At 46.2% G+C, this 18,412-nt stretch overlaps 1 long non-coding RNA gene across 3 annotated transcripts in view; it reads left to right on the forward strand.

Moving 5' to 3' along the window:
• Nucleotides 1-975, forward strand: part of LOC127926620 (uncharacterized) — a 2,798-nt gene extending 1,823 nt beyond the window's left edge. For all 3 annotated transcript variants that reach the window (XR_008124562.1, XR_008124560.1, XR_008124561.1), the window contains exon 3: nucleotides 498-975. This is a non-coding gene — a long non-coding RNA (uncharacterized LOC127926620). The remainder of the gene's footprint in view (nucleotides 1-497) is intronic.
• Nucleotides 976-18,412: the final 17,437 nt, after the last annotated feature.

An 18,412-nucleotide genomic window follows, 5' to 3' on the forward strand; every position in this document is an offset into this window, starting at 1 on the left:
ACTGACTACTGGAACGTGTGCTAGAATGATACTACAGCAGCTACGTCTGGTATCTATCTGAAACTCGTCCTCTGAGGTATATCTCTCTCTCTCTACAGTATCCAGAGGACTGACTACTGGAACGTGTGCTAGAATGATACTACAGCAGCTACGTCTGGTATCTATCTGAAACTCGTCCTCTGAGGTATATCTCTCTCTCTCTACAGTATCCAGAGGACTGACTACTGGAACGTGTGCTAGAATGATACTACAGCAGCTACGTCTGGTATCTATCTGAAACTCGTCCTCTGAGGTATATCTCTCTCTCTACAGTATCCAGAGGACTGACTACTGGAACGTGTGCTAGAATGATACTACAGCAGCTACGTCTGGTATCTATCTGAAACTCGTCCTCTGAGGTATATTCTACAGTATCCAGAGGACTGACTACTGGAACGTGTGCTAGAATGATACTACAGCAGCTACGTCTGGTATCTATCTGAAACTCGTCCTCTGAGGTATATCTCTCTCTCTCTACAGTATCCAGAGGACTGACTACTGGAACGTGTGCTAGAATGATACTACAGCAGCTACGTCTGGTATCTATCTGAAACTCGTCCTCTGAGGAGAACCTTTTTATGACATCTACATGGATGTATGATCTCTGTGGTAAATGTAGGCAGGTGATAAAAAGCACATAGCTGTATTCATGTATATGCACTAGATGGCACTGTCCCTTTAAAGAGATTCATAAATGAGGTGTGCAAGCGGTTATGGGATTGCGCATGCGCAGTGTGTGAGAGTGAGAGCAAAAGCAATTACACAGGAGAGCTGTTGAAATCCATCGTGGGTCCAACGTTACTTTAGATTGACATGAGGATGTTAGCTTTTTTTGCTAGCTGAATACCAGTGTACTCAGAATATTGCTAGCTGTGAGGTGCTACTGTTCCATGTTAAGGTATCACGTAGCCAGTGTATTTAATGCCACTACCGTTTATGCCTTTCACTTTGTACTTATTGTACTCAATGTTTTTTAAATAAATTGTTATATGCAAAGGGATTTTATTGTCCTCTCAGGAATTCTGTCTTATTTGGTCTCATCCCCCGACACAAGCATTTAAATGCTGTAACAGCCCGTGGAGATTGGACCTGGGTGATCAGGTTACTGTACACCTTCCTTCTCATCCCCCGACACGAGCATTTAAAATGCTGTAACAGCCCGTGGAGATTGGACCTGGGTGATCAGGTTACTGTACACCTTCCTTCTCATCCCCCGACACGAGCATTTAAAATGCTGTAACAGCCCGTGGAGATTGGACCTGGGTGATCAGGTTACTGTACACCTTCCTTCTCATCCCCCGACACGAGCATTTAAATGCTGTAACAGCCCGTGGAGGTTGGACCTGGGTGATCAGGTTACTGTACACCTTCCTTGTATGTGAACACATTCATTTTTACAAAGTTAGTAATAACAATACTGGCTTCGATATTCTCTTCTCATGACCATTCCTTAATCTTAGTCTGTTGAACACATAGTACCTGACTGCACCTGGTTTTACTATAGTATTTAATGAAGTCAGATAGTCAGGTTTATCGAATATAGATTGTTAAATATTACTCAGCGCGTGTGTGTGTGTGTGTGTGTCTGGGGTGGAGTTACTTCAAAGCTGTCATCAAGGCAAAGGGAGGTTACTTTGAAGAATCTAAACTCTGGTTACTACATGATTCCATATGTGTTATTTCATAGTATTGATGTCTTCACTATTATTCTACAATGTGGAAAATAGTTTTTTTTTTTAAAGCTCTTGAATGAGTAAGTGTGTCCAAACCTTTTGACTGGTACTGTATATGTCTAGAAGTATGCGTTGTAAATGCCAGTATTGCCTTGTAACTTCAGCTTTCTGCCTTGTACTTGAACACATTCATTTTTACAAAGTTAGTAATAATAATACTGGCTTTGATATTCTCTTCTCATGACCATTCCTTAATCTTAGTCAGCTAAACACGTAATATCTGACTGCACCTGGTTTTACTATAGTATTTAATGGAGTCAGATGGTCAGGTTTATCGAATATAGATTGTTAGATATTACTCAGCACAACGTGTGTGTGTGTGTGTGTGTGTGTGTGTGTGTGTGTGTGTGTGTGTGTGTGTGTGTGTGTGTGTGTGTGTGTGTGTGTGTGTGTGTGTGTGTGTGTGTGTGTGTGTGTGTGTCTGGAGTAGAGTTACTGTACAGCTGAGATAAGGGGAAGTTCTGATGTAAACAACATTATATATGTGCATTACCACTCTATCTTCTGTACATCATATATCCAACCCCTTGTATATCCAACCCCTTGTATATCCAACCCCTTGTATATTCAACCCCTTGTATATTCAACCCCTCATATATCCAACCCCTTGTATATCCAACCCCTTGTATATTCAACCCCTTATATATCCAACCCCTCATATATCCAACCCCTTGTATATCCAACCCCTTGTATATCCAACCCCTTGTATATTCAACCCCTCATATATCCAACCCCTTGTATATCAACCCCTTATATATCCAACCCCTTGTATATCAACCCCTCATAAATCCAACCCCGCATATATCCAACCCCTTATGTATTCAACCCCTCATATATCCAACCCCTTATATATCAACCCCTCATATATCCAACCCCTCTTATATCCAACCCCTCATATATCAAACCCTCATATATCCAACCCCTTATATATCCAACCCCTCATATATCAACCCTCATATATCCAACCCCTAATATATCAACCCTCATATATCCAACCCTCATATATCAAACCCTCATATATCCAACCCCTTATAAATCCAACCCCTTATATATCCAACCCCTCATATATCAACCCCTCATATATCCAACCCCTCATATATCAACCCCTTATATATACAACCCTTATATATCAACCCTCATATATCCAACCCCTTGTATATCCAACCCTTGTATATTCAACCCTCATTTATCCAACCCTCGTATATCAACCCCTTGTATATCCAACCCCTTGTATATTCAACCCTTGTATATTCAACCCCTCATTTATCCAACCCTCGTATATTCAACCCCTTATATATCAACCCTTTGTATATCCAACCCCTTATATATCCAACCCCTCATATATCCAACCCTCATATATCCAACCCCTTATATATCCAACCCCTCATATATCCAACCCCTCATATATCAACCCCTATATCCAACCCCTCATATATCCAACCCTCATATATCCAACCCCTTATATATCCAACCCTTATATATCAACCCCTCATATATCAACCCCTCATATATCCAACCCCTTGTATATCCAACCCCTTATATATCCAACCCCTCATATATCAACCCCTCATATATCCAACCCCTCATATATCCAACCCCTTATATATCCAACCCCTCATATATCCAACCCCTTATATATCAACCGCTCATATATCCAACCCCTTATATATCCAACCCCTTATATATCCAACCCCTTATATATCAACCCCTCATATATCCAACCCCTTATATATCCAACCCTTATATATACAACCCCTTATATATCAACCCCTCATATATCCAACCCCTTATATATCCAACCCCTTATATATCCAACCCCTCATATATCCAACCCCTTATATATCCAACCCCTCATATATCCAACCCCTTATATATCAACCCCTCATATATCCAACCCCTTATATATCAACCCCTCATATATCCAACCCCTCATATATCCAACCCCTTATATATCCAACCCCTCATATATCCAACCCTCATATATCCAACCCTCATATATCCAACTCCTCATATATACAACCCCTCATATATCCAACCCCTTGTATATCAACCCCTTATATATAGTGGTGTGGGGGCTGTGCTTTGGCAAAGTGGGTGGGGTTATATCCTTCCTGTATGGCCCTGTCCGGGGTGTCCTCGGATGGGGCCACAGTGTCTCCTGACCCCTCCTGTCTCAGCCTCCAGTATTTATGCTGCAGTAGTTTATGTGTCGGGGGCTAGGGTCAGTTTGTTATATCTGGAGTACTTCTCCTGTCCTATTCGGTGTCCTGTGTGAATCTAAGTGTGCGTTCTCTAATTCTCTAATTCTCTCTTTCTTTCTCTCTCTCGGAGGACCTGAGCCATAGGACCATGCCCCAGGACTACCTGACATGATGACTCCTTGCTGTCCCCAGTCCACCTGACCGTGCTGCTGCTCCAGTTTCAACTGTTCTGCCTTATTATTATCCGACCATGCTGGTCATTTATGAACATTTGAACATCTTGGCCATGTTCTGTTATAATCTCCACCCGGCACAGTCAGAAGAGGACTGGCCACCGCACATAGGCTGGTTCCTCTCTAGGTTTCTTCCTAGGTTTTGGCCTTTCTACGGAGTTTTTCCTAGCCACTGTGCTTCTACACCTGCATTGCTTGCTGTTTGGGGTTTTAGGCTGGGTTTCTGTACAGCACTTTGAGATATCAGCTGATGTACGAAGGGCTATATAAATAAATTCGATTTGATTTATATATCCAACCCCTTGTATATCAACCCCTCATATATCCAACCCCTTGTATATCCAACCCCTTATATATCGACCCCTCATATATCCAACCCCTCATATATAAACCCCTCATATATAAACCCCTCATATATCAACCCCTCATATATCCAACCCCTCATATATCCAACCCCTTGTATATCAACCCCTTATATATCCAACCCCTTATATATCGACCCCTCATATATAAACCCCTCATATATAAACCCCTCATATATAAACCCCTCATATATAAACCCTCATATATAAACCCTCATATATCCAACCACTTGTATATCAACCCCTTATATATCCAACCCCTCATATATCCAACCCTTATATATACAACCCCTTATATATCAACCCCTCATATATCCAACCCCTTATATATCCAACCCCTCATATATCAACCCCTTGTATATCAACCCCTCATATATCCAACCCCTTGTATATCCAACCCCTTATATATCGACCCCTCATATATCCAACCCCTCATATATAAACCCCTCATATATAAACCCCTCATATATAAACCCCTCATATATCCAACCACTTGTATATCAACCCCTTATATAACCAACCCCTCATATATCAACCCCTCATATATCCAACCCCTTATATATACAACCCCTTATATATCAACCCCTCATATATCCAACCCCTTATATATGCAACCCCTCATATATCAACCCCTCATATATCCAACCACTTGTATATCAACCCCTCATATATCCAACCCCTTATATATCCAACCCCTCATATATCCAACCACTTGTATATCAACCCCTCATATATCAACCCTCATCTATCCAACCCTTGTATATCAACCCCTCATATATCAACCCCTCATATATCCAACCCCTCATATATCCAACCCCTTGTATATCAACCCTCATATATCCAACCCCTCATATATCCAACCCCTTGTATATCAACCCCTCATATATCCAACCCCTTGTATATCAACCCTCATAAATCCAACCCTCATATATCCAACCCTCATATATCCAACCCCTTATGTATCAACCCCTTGTATATCAACCCCTCATATATCCAACCCCTTGTATATCCACCCCTCATATATCCAACCCCTCATATATCCAACCCCTCATATATCCAACCCTCATATATCCAACCCCTTGTATATCAACCCCTCATATATCCAACCCTTGTATATCAACCCCTCATATATCCAACCCCTTATATATCAACCCCTTATATATCCCCTTATATATCAACCCCTCATATATCCAACCCCTTATATATCAACCCCTTATATATCAACCCCTCATATATCCAACCCCTTGTATATCAACCCCTCATATATCCAACCCCTCATAAATCCAACCCCTCATATATCCAACCCCTTATATATCCAACCCCTCATATATCAACCGCTCATATATCCAACCCCTTATATATCAACCGCTCATATATCCAACCCCTCATATATCCAACCCCTTATATATCAACCGCTCATATATCCAACCCCTTATATATCAACCGCTCATATATCAACCCCTTATATATCCAACCCCTTATATATCCACCCCTCATATATCCAACCCCTCATATATCAACCCTTTATATATCAACCCCTTATATATCAACCCCTATCCAACCCCTTATATATACGTATCTATGTTGATGAATATGACTCTTGTCAGTCGTTATCAGCACTCAAGCACATATGGAGGTATATCACCACACAATGACATTCACAAGAATGTTTCAATGTTTACGTTCAGATCAGTGGAGGGGGAACTGTGTGGAAGACATTATAGTGTAGAAACAAAACAATGATTTGTTTCAGAGACAATACCCACATGTCCACGTCTCTGCCCCTACGTGAGCCTGGGGCTCTTTTTTTAAATGTATTTATTATTTATTTCCTGTATTATTTTCCACTAACACTACCACCCCTCCCCTAATTGGAGTAAACTAATGAACAACAACACTTCAGCTTCTACTTCCAGCTTATACATACTATATACATTTTACGGACAAAATCTATTTTACAATAGTTATATTTTGTTCATTTTTATTCCTGTCCTTCCTCTACCCTCAACCTCCCCCATCTCTTTCTGATGTCCTTCCTCTACCCTCAACCTCCCCCATCTCTTTCTGATGTCCTTCCTCTACCCTCAATCTCCCCATCTCTTTCTGATGTCCTTCCTCTACCCTCAACCTCCCCCATCTCTTTCTGATGTCCTTCCTCTACCCTCAACCTCCCCCATCTCTTTCTGATGTCCTTCCTCTACCCTCAACCTCCCCCATCTCTTTCTGATGTCCTTCCTCTACCCTCAACCTCCCCCATCTCTTTCTGATGTCCTTCCTCTACCCTCAACCTCCCCATCTCTTTCTGATGTCCTTCCTCTACCCTCAACCTCCCCCATCTCTTTCTGATGTCCTTCCTCTACCCTCAACCTCCCCCATCTATTGCTGATGTCCTTCCTCTACCCTCAACCTCCCCCATCTCTTTCTGATGTCCTTCCTCTACCCTCAACCTCCCCCATCTCTTTCTGATGTCCTTCCTCTACCCTCAACCTCCCCCATCTCTTTCTGATGTCCTTCCTCTACCCTCAACCTCCCCCATCTCTTTCTGATGTCCTTCCTCTACCCTCAACCTCCCCCATCTATTGCTGATGTCCATCCAGTTTGATTTCTATTTGTCAAATATATTTTTAACTGTGCTGTTTCACAAAAGTTCTGAACCTATATACGTTTTACGGACACAGTATATTTTACATGAGTTATCTTGTTGCTATTAGTCCCACCCTTCCCCAAAGCCAACACCCACCTTGGCCTCTTTTCCTTCCAGTTCTCTGCTGCCAGTGACTGGAACGAATTGCAAAAAATCTCAGATTTTTTCTTATACCTCCCTCACTAACTTTAAGCATCAGCTATCTGAGCAGCTTACCAATCATTGCAGCTGTACATAGCCCATCTGTAAGGAGCCCACCCAACTACCTCATCCCCATATTGTTTATATTTACTTTCTCGCTCTTTTGCACCCCAGTATCTCTACTTGCACATCATCATCTGCACATCTATCAGTTCAGTGTTAATCTGTTAAATTGTAATTACTTCGCTACTATGGCCTATTTATTGCCTTACCTCCTCACTCCATTTGCACACACGGTATATATATTTTTCTATTGTGTTATTGACTGTACTTTTGTTTATCCTATCTGTAACTCTGTGTTGTTTTTTTGTCACACTACTTTGCTTTATCTTGGCTAGGTGGCAGTTGTAAATGAGAATTGGTTCTCAACTGGCCTACCTGGTTAAATAAAGGGGAAATAAAAAATAAAATAAAAAATATATTTTGTTTCACCTTTATTTAACCAGGCAGGCTATTCATCAACATCATGAAGACGTGGGCCCCACGGTTTAGTTCATCTTAATTTAACCAGGATGTCCTAGTCCACTCAGCAACACTGTTTTCTCGAGAGTCCCCCATGGAATAGTGTTCAGTGTTACGTTTGCTCCCATTTTACACAATACATCTTGTAAGCTAGATAAAGCTCTTTGGCTGTTTTGGATTGTCTGAATTCAGACAAACGTCATCAACGCAGTGAGTAGATGAGATCATGTTGGAGGAAGTGTCTGCTAAACATGTTAAAACACGTGAGGACAGGACAGGTGGTGGTGTCTCCCCCATGTCCCTGCTGATTATTTTAACTGATGGTTTTAATGAGCCTCATGACTCCATCCGTGTGATGTTGCCTGTCTGTCTGTGTGACTGGACTGTCTATATACAATGTAACCCTGGGCATTGAGAAGGCCCTGGAGGTGAATGGTCATGAGTGATGGGGCCCTAGTAACCGTTGGGAGTGATGGGGCCCTAGTAACCATTGGGAGTGATGGGGCCCTAGTAACCGTTGGGAATGATGGGGCCCTAGTAATTGTTAGGAGTGATGAGGCCCTAGTCAAGCGTTATAATACCCCTGTCATGTTATGGATCAGATCCCAGCTAGCACATTTAGTTCCTTGGAAGTTGCGAAACGTACGTTTTTGCTTTCCCATTGGTTCTGGGAACGAATCCACAAGCTTCCTGACCGGAAAAACATAACGTTTTTTAAACGTTCTGAGAACGGAAGTGTACATTTTTCCCTGTTCTGGCAATGTACATTTTTAGGTTGCAGGGAGGTTCTGAGATAATTTTACTATGGTTCCCTGAAAGTTTTCCTGGGAGGTTTTATTAACATTCTGAGAACAGAAATGATAGGTTATTTGAATGTAAGGAAATAACATTCTCAGTGTTCCAATAAGACTCAACACTGCCAGTTTAGTTGAACTGTTTTGGACACAAAGCACAGATAGAACACATGGATATTCATTTGCTGGGGCATTTTTTTTTACATAGTGGCCTGGCATCAATGAGATTAGAACCTAAGATCTTCTGTTCTCTATCCACAGAATTAGTCCCCTTCACCACCAGGATGCAGTTAGAATGCAATATTTTTATAAAACGAATACTAAGCTGTTCGTTTTAGTCTATTCAAACAGACCCCATTTCAAAGGAAACAAGCACTTCTTGAGGCCACCTGAACACACACAAGATAGAGGATAGAGAACGTTTTGTAGACACTGACAACTGACTGGAGACTGTCTGAGTATAATTAGCAAAATGACTTAGAGCCTGGAGACTGTCTGAGTATAATTAGCAAAAGGACTTAGAGCCTGGAGACTGTCTGAGTATAATTAGCAAAAGGACTTAGAGCCCTGGAGACTGTCTGAGTATAATTAGCAAAAGGACTTAGAGCCTGGAGACTGTCTGAGTATAATTAGCAAAAGGACTTACCAGCTCTTTGACCTGAGAAACACAGAGCTGGTCCGTAATGTCTGGCCTGGTACCTGCTGTATAGTTCCATTCATTATAAACCCTGTCTGGCCTGGTACCTGCTGTATAGTTCCATTCATTATAAACCCTGTCTGGCCTGGACCCTGCTGTATAGTTCCATTCATTATAAACCCTGTCTGGCCTGGTACCTGCTGTATAGTTCCATTCATTATAAACCCTGTCTGGCCTGGTACCTGCTGTATACTTCCATTCATTATAAACCCTGTCTGGCCTGGACCCTGCTGTATAGTTCCATTCATTATAAACCCTGTCTGGCCTGGTACCTGCTGTATAGTTCCATTCATTATAAACCCTGTCTGGCCTGGTACCTGCTGTATAGTTCCAATCATTATAAACCCTGTCTGGCCTGGTACCTGCTGTATAGTTCCAATCATTATAAACCCTGTCTGGCCTGGTCCCTGCTGTAAGGGGCCATTCATTATAAACCCTGTCTGGCCTGGTACCTGCTGTATAGTTCCATTCATTATAAACCCTGTCTGGCCTGATACCTGCTGTATAGTTCCATTCATTATAAACCCTGTCTGGCCTGGTACCTGCTGTAAGGGGCCATTCATTATAAACCCTGTCTGGCCTGGTCCCTGCTGTAAGGGGCCATTCATTATAAACCCTGTCTGGCCTGGTACCTGCTGTATAGTTCCATTCATTATAAACCCTGTCTGGCCTGGACCCTGCTGTAAGGGGCCATTCATTATAAACCCTGTCTGGCCTAGTACCTGCTGTATAGTTCCATTCATTATAAACCCTGTCTGGCCTGGTCCCTGCTGTAAGGGGCCATTCATTATAAACCCTGTCTGGCCTGGTACCTGCTGTATAGTTCCATTCATTATAAACCCTGTCTGGCCTGGTACCTGCTGTAAGGGGCCATTCATTATAAACCCTGTCTGGCCTGGTCCCTGCTGTAAGGGGCCATTCATTATAAACCCTGTCTGGCCTGGTCCCTGCTGTAAGGGGCCATTCATTATAAACCCTGTCTGGCCTGGTACCTGCTGTATAGTTCCATTCATTATAAACCCTGTCTGGCCTGGACCCTGCTGTATAGTTCCATTCATTATAAACCCTGTCTGGCCTGGTACCTGCTGTATAGTTCCATTCATTATAAACCCTGTCTGGCCTGGACCCTGCTGTATAGTTCCATTCATTATAAACCCTGTCTGGCCTGGTACCTGCTGTAAGGGGCCATTCATTATAAACCCTGTCTGGCCTGGTACCTGCTCTAAGGGGCCATTCATTATAAACCCTGTCTGGCCTGGTACCTGCTGTATAGTTCCATTCATTCTAAACCCTGTCTGGCCTGGTCCCTGCTGTATAGTTCCATTCATTATAAACCCTGTCTGGCCTGGTCCCTGCTGTATAGTTCCATTCATTATAAACCCTGTCTGGCCTGGACCCTGCTGTATAGTTCCATTCATTATAAACCCTGTCTGGCCTGGTACCTGCTGTATAGTTCCATTCATTATAAACCCTGTCTGGCCTGGTCCCTGCTGTAAAGGGGCCATTCATTATAAACCCTGTCTGGCCTGGTACCTGCTGTATAGTTCCATTCATTATAAACCCTGTCTGGCCTGGTACCTGCTGTATAGTTCCATTCATTATAAACCCTGTCTGGCCTGGTACCTGCTGTATAGTTCCATTCATTATAAACCCTGTCTGGCCTGGTCCCTGCTGTATAGTTCCATTCATTATAAACCCTGTCTGGCCTGGACCCTGCTGTAAAGGGGCCATTCTTTATAAACCCTGTCTTGCCTGGTACCTGCTGTATAGTTCCATTCATTATAAACCCTGTCTGGCCTGGTACCTGCTGTATAGTTCCATTCATTATAAACCCTGTCTGGCCTGGACCCTGCTGTAAGGGGCCATTCATTATAAACCCTGTCTGGCCTGGACCCTGCTGTATAGTTCCATTCATTATAAACCCTGTCTGGCCTGGACCCTGCTGTATAGTTCCATTCATTATAAACCCTGTCTGGCCTGGTACCTGCTGTATAGTTCCATTCATTATAAACCCTGTCTGGCCTGGTACCTGCTGTATAGTTCCATTCATTATAAACCCTGTCTGGCCTGGACCCTGCTGTATAGTTCCATTCATTATAAACCCTGTCTGGCCTGGTACCTGCTGTATAGTTCCATTCATTATAAACCCTGTCTGGCCTGGACCCTGCTGTATAGTTCCATTCATTATAAACCCTGTCTGGCCTGGTACCTGCTGTATAGTTCCATTCATTATAAACCCTCTCTGGCCTGGACCCTGCTGTAAGGGGCCATTCATTATAAACCCTGTCTGGCCTGGTACCTGCTGTATAGTTCCATTCATTATAAACCCTGTCTGGCCTGGTACCTGCTGTATAGTTCCATTCATTATAAACCCTGTCTGGCCTGGTCCCTGCTGTAAGGGGCCATTCATTATAAACCTTGTCTGGCCTGGTCCCTGCTGTAAGGGGCCATTCATTATAAACCCTGTCTGGCCTGGTCCCTGCTGTATAGTTACATTCATTATAAACCCTGTCTGGCCTGGTACCTGCTGTAAGGGGCCATTCATTATAAACCCTGTCTGGCCTGGTACCTGCTGTATAGTTCCATTCATTATAAACCCTGTCTGGCCTGGTCCCTGCTGTAAGGGGCCATTCATTATAAACCCTGTCTGGCCTGGACCCTGCTGTAAGGGGCCATTCATTATAAACCCTGTCTGGCCTGGTACCTGCTGTATGGGGCCATTCATTATAAACCCTGTCTGGCCTGGTACCTGCTGTATGGGGCCATTCATTATAAACCCTGTCTGGCCTGGTACCTGCTGTATGGGGCCATTCATTATAAACCCTGTCTGGCCTGGTACCTGCTGTAAGGGGCCATTCATTATAAACCCTGTCTGGCCTGGACCCTGCTGTAAGGGGCCATTCATTATAAACCCTGTCTGGCCTGGTACCTGCTGTATAGTTCCATTCATTATAAACCCTGTCTGGCCTGGACCCTGCTGTATGGGGCCATTCATTATAAACCCTGTCTGGCCTGGTACCTGCTGTAAGAGGCCATTCATTATAAACCCTGTCTGGCCTGGACCCTGCTGTATGGGGCCATTCATTATAAACCCTGTCTGGCCTGGTACCTGCTGTATGGGGCCATTCATTATAAACCCTGTCTGGCCTGGACCCTGCTGTATGGGGCCATTCATTATAAACCCTGTCTGGCCTGGACCCTGCTGTATGGGGCCATTCATTATAAACCCTGTCTGGCCTGGTACCTGCTGTAAGGGGCCATTCATTATAAACCCTGTCTGGCCTGGACCCTGCTGTATGGGGCCATTCATTATAAACCCTGTCTGGCCTGGTACCTGCTGTATGGGGCCATTCATTATAAACCCTGTCTGGCCTGGACCCTGCTGTAAGGGGCCATTCATTATAAACCCTGTCTGGCCTGGACCCTGCTGTATGGGGCCATTCATTATAAACCCTGTCTGGCCTGGTACCTGCTGTATGGGGCCATTCATTATAAACCCTGTCTGGCCTGGACCCTGCTGTAAGGGGCCATTCATTATAAACCCTGTCTGGCCTGGACCCTGCTGTATGGGGCCATTCATTATAAACCCTGTCTGGCCTGGTACCTGCTGTATGGGGCCATTCATTATAAACCCTGTCTGGCCTGGTACCTGCTGTATGGGGCCATTCATTAGAAACCCTGTCTGGCCTGGACCCTGCTGTAAGGGGCCATTCATTATAAACCCTGTCTGGCCTGGACCCTGCTGTATGGGGCCATTCATTATAAACCCTGTCTGGCCTGGTACCTGCTGTAAGGGGCCATTCATTATAAACCCTGTCTGGCCTGGTACCTGCTGTAAGGGGCCATTCATTATAAACCCTGTCTGGCCTGGACCCTGCTGTAAGGGGCCATTCATTATAAACCCTGTCTGGCCTGGACCCTGCTGTATGGGGCCATTCATTATAAACCCTGTCTGGCCTGGTCCCTGCTGTAAGGGGCCATTCATTATAAACCCTGTCTGGCCTGGTCCCTGCTGTAAGGGGCCATTCATTATAAACCCTGTCTGGCCTGGTCCCTGCTGTAAGGGGCCATTCATTATAAACCCTGTCTGGCCTGGTCCCTGCTGTAAGGGGCCATTCATTATAAACCCTGTCTGGCCTGGTCCCTGCTGTAAGGGGCCATTCATTATAAACCCTGTCTGGCCTGGTCCCTGCTGTAAGGGGCCATTCATTATAAACCCTGTCTGGCCTGGTCCCTGCTGTAAGGGGCCATTCATTATAAACCCTGTCTGGCCTGGTCCCTGCTGTAAGGGGCCATTCATTATAAACCCTGTCTGGCCTGGTCCCTGCTGTAAGGGGCCATTCATTATAAACCCTGTCTGGCCTGGTCCCTGCTGTAAGGGGCCATTCATTATAAACCCTGTCTGGCCTGGTCCCTGCTGTATGGGGCCATTCATTATAAACCCTGTCTGGCCTGGACCCTGCTGTATGGAGCCATTCATTATAAACCCTGTCTGGCCTGGTCCCTGCTGTAAGGGGCCATTCATTATAAACCCTGTCTGGCCTGGTCCCTGCTGTATGGGGCCATTCATTATAAACCCTGTCTGGCCTGGACCCTGCTGTATGGGGCCATTCATTATAAACCCTGTCTGGCCTGGTACCTGCTGTATGGGGCCATTCATTATAAACCCTGTCTGGCCTGGTACCTGCTGTATAGGGCCATTCATTATAAACCCTGTCTGGCCTGGTACCTGCTGTATGGGGCCATTCATTATAAACCCTGTCTGGCCTGGTACCTGCTGTATGGGGCCATTCATTATAAACCCTGTCTGGCCTGGTCCCTGCTGTAAGGGGCCATTCATTATAAACCCTGTCTGGCCTGGTCCCTGCTGTATGGGGCCATTCATTATAAACCCTGTCTGGCCTGGTCCCTGCTGTAAGGGGCCATTCATTATAAACCCTGTCTGGCCTGGTCCCTGCTGTAAGGGGCCATTCATTATAAACCCTGTCTGGCCTGGTCCCTGCTGTAAGGGGCCATTCATTATAAACCCTGTCTGGCCTGGTCCCTGCTGTAAGGGGCCATTCATTATAAACCCTGTCTGGCCTGGTCCCTGCTGTAAGGGGCCATTCATTATAAACCCTGTCTGGCCTGGTCCCTGCTGTATGGGGCCATTCATTATAAACCCTGTCTGGCCTGGTCCCTGCTGTAAGGGGCCATTCATTATAAACCCTGTCTGGCCTGGTCCCTGCTGTAAGGGGCCATTCATTATAAACCCTGTCTGGCCTGGTCCCTGCTGTAAGGGGCCATTCATTATAAACCCTGTCTGGCCTGGTCCCTGCTGTAAGGGGCCATTCATTATAAACCCTGTCTGGCCTGGTCCCTGCTGTAAGGGGCCATTCATTATAAACCCTGTCTGGCCTGGTCCCTGCTGTAAGGGGCCATTCATTATAAACCCTGTCTGGCCTGGTCCCTGCTGTATGGGGCCATTCATTATAAACCCTGTCTGGCCTGGTCCCTGCTGTAAGGGGCCATTCATTATAAACCCTGTCTGGCCTGGTCCCTGCTGTAAGGGGCCATTCATTATAAACCCTGTCTGGCCTGGTCCCTGCTGTAAGGGGCCATTCATTATAAACCCTGTCTGGCCAGGTCCCTGCTGTATGGGGCCATTCATTATAAACCCTGTCTGGTCTGGTCCCTGCTGTAAGGGGCCATTCATTATAAACCCTGTCTGGCCAGGTCCCTGCTGTATGGGGCCATTCATTATAAACCCTGTCTGGCCTGGACCCTGCTGTATGGGGCCATTCATTATAAACCCTGTCTGGCCTGGTCCCTGCTGTATGGGGCCATTCATTATAAACCCTGTCTGGCCTGGTACCTGCTGTATGGGGCCATTCATTATAAACCCTGTCTGGCCTGGTACCTGCTGTAAGGGGCCATTCATTATAAACCCTGTCTGGCCTGGTCCCTGCTGTATAGTTCCATTCATTATAAACCCTGTCTGGCCTGGTACCTGCTGTAAGGGGCCATTCATTATAAACCCTGTCTGGCCTGGTACCTGCTGTAAGGGGCCATTCATTATAAACCCTGTCTGGCCTGGTCCCTGCTGTATGGGGCCATTCATTATAAACCCTGTCTGGCCTGGTCCCTGCTGTATAGTTCCATTCATTATAAACCCTGTCTGGCCTGGTACCTGCTGTAAGGGGCCATTCATTATAAACCCTGTCTGGCCTGGTCCCTGCTGTAAGGGGCCATTCATTATAAACCCTGTCTGGCCTGGTCCCTGCTGTAAGGGGCCATTCATTATAAACCCTGTCTGGCCTGGTCCCTGCTGTAAGGGGCCATTCATTATAAACCCTGTCTGGCCTGGTCCCTGCTGTAAGGGGCCATTCATTATAAACCCTGTCTGGCCTGGTCCCTGCTGTAAGGGGCCATTCATTATAAACCCTGTCTGGCCTGGTCCCTGCTGTAAGGGGCCATTCATTATAAACCCTGTCTGGCCTGGTCCCTGCTGTAAGGGGCCATTCATTATAAACCCTGTCTGGCCTGGTCCCTGCTGTATGGGGCCATTCATTATAAACCCTGTCTGGCCTGGTCCCTGCTGTAAGGGGCCATTCATTATAAACCCTGTCTGGCCTGGTCCCTGCTGTAAGGGGCCATTCATTATAAACCCTGTCTGGCCTGGTCCCTGCTGTAAGGGGCCATTCATTATAAACCCTGTCTGGCCTGGTCCCTGCTGTAAGGGGCCATTCATTATAAACCCTGTCTGGCCTGGTCCCTGCTGTAAGGGGCCATTCATTATAAACCCTGTCTGGCCTGGTCCCTGCTGTAAGGGGCCATTCATTATAAACCCTGTCTGGCCTGGTCCCTGCTGTATGGGGCCATTCATTATAAACCCTGTCTGGCCTGGTCCCTGCTGTAAGGGGCCATTCATTATAAACCCTGTCTGGCCTGGTCCCTGCTGTAAGGGGCCATTCATTATAAACCCTGTCTGGCCTGGTCCCTGCTGTAAGGGGCCATTCATTATAAACCCTGTCTGGCCAGGTCCCTGCTGTATGGGGCCATTCATTATATACCCTGTCTGGTCAGGTCCCTGCTGTAAGGGGCCATTCATTATAAACCCTGTCTGGCCAGGTCCCTGCTGTATGGGGCCATTCATTATAAATCCTGTCTGGCCTGGACCCTGCTGTATGGGGCCATTCATTATAAACCCTGTCTGGCCTGGTCCCTGCTGTATGGGGCCATTCATTATAAACCCTGTCTGGCCTGGTACCTGCTGTATGGGGCCATTCATTATAAACCCTGTCTGGCCTGGTACCTGCTGTAAGGGGCCATTCATTATAAACCCTGTCTGGCCAGGTCCCTGCTGTATAGTTCCATTCATTATAAACCCTGTCTGGCCTGGTACCTGCTGTAAGGGGCCATTCATTATAAACCCTGTCTGGCCTGGTACCTGCTGTAAGGGGCCATTCATTATAAACCCTGTCTGGCCAGGTCCCTGCTGTATGGGGCCATTCATTATAAACCCTGTCTGGCCAGGTCCCTGCTGTATAGTTCCATTCATTATAAACCCTGTCTGGCCTGGTACCTGCTGTAAGGGGCCATTCATTATAAACCCTGTCTGGCCTGGTACCTGCTGTAAGGGGCCATTCATTATAAACCCTGTCTGGCCAGGTCCCTGCTGTAAGGGGCCATTCATTATAAACCCTGTCTGGCCAGGTCCCTGCTGTAAGGGGCCATTCATTATAAACCCTGTCTGGCCTGGTCCCTGCTGTAAGGGGCCATTCATTATAAACCCTGTCTGGCCTGGTACCTGCTGTAAGGGGCCATTCATTATAAACCCTGTCTGGCCTGGTCCCTGCTGTATGGGGCCATTCATTATAAACCCTGTCTGGCCTGGTCCCTGCTGTAAGGGGCCATTCATTATAAACCCTGTCTGGCCTGGTCCCTGCTGTAAGGGGCCATTCATTATAAACCCTGTCTGGCCTGGACCCTGCTGTAAGGGGCCATTCATTATAAACCCTGTCTGGCCTGGTCCCTGCTGTAAGGGGCCATTCATTATAAACCCTGTCTGGCCTGGTCCCTGCTGTAAGGGGCCATTCATTATAAACCCTGTCTGGCCTGGTCCCTGCTGTAAGGGGCCATTCATTATAAACCCTGTCTGGCCTGGTCCCTGCTGTATGGGGCCATTCATTATAAACCCTGTCTGGCCTGGTACCTGCTGTAAGGGGCCATTCATTATAAACCCTGTCTGGCCTGGTCCCTGCTGTAAGGGGCCATTCATTATAAACCCTGTCTGGCCTGGTCCCTGCTGTAAGGGGCCATTCATTATAAACCCTGTCTGGCCTGGTACCTGCTGTAAGGGGCCATTCATTATAAACCCTGTCTGGCCTGGTCCCTGCTGTAAGGGGCCATTCATTATAAACCCTGTCTGGCCTGGACCCTGCTGTAAGGGGCCATTCATTATAAACCCTGTCTGGCCTGGTACCTGCTGTAAGGGGCCATTCATTATAAACCCTGTCTGGCCTGGTCCCTGCTGTAAGGGGCCATTCATTATAAACCCTGTCTGGCCTGGTCCCTGCTGTATGGGGCCATTCATTATAAACCCTGTCTGGCCTGGTCCCTGCTGTAAGGGGCCATTCATTATAAACCCTGTCTGGCCTGGTCCCTGCTGTAAGGGGCCATTCATTATAAACCCTGTCTGGCCTGGTCCCTGCTGTAAGGGGCCATTCATTATAAACCCTGTCTGGCCTGGTCCCTGCTGTAAGGGGCCATTCATTATAAACCCTGTCTGGCCTGGACCCTGCTGTAAGGGGCCATTCATTATAAACCCTGTCTGGCCTGGTCCCTGCTGTAAGGGGCCATTCATTATAAACCCTGTCTGGCCTGGTCCCTGCTGTAAGGGGCCATTCATTATAAACCCTGTCTGGCCTGGACCCTGCTGTAAGGGGCCATTCATTATAAACCCTGTCTGGCCTGGTCCCTGCTGTAAGGGGCCATTCATTATAAACCCTGTCTGGCCTGGTCCCTGCTGTAAGGGGCCATTCATTATAAACCCTGTCTGGCCTGG

This window comes from Oncorhynchus keta, unplaced genomic scaffold (assembly GCF_023373465.1).
Source record: "Oncorhynchus keta strain PuntledgeMale-10-30-2019 unplaced genomic scaffold, Oket_V2 Un_contig_796_pilon_pilon, whole genome shotgun sequence".
NCBI lineage: Eukaryota > Metazoa > Chordata > Actinopteri > Salmoniformes > Salmonidae > Oncorhynchus > Oncorhynchus keta.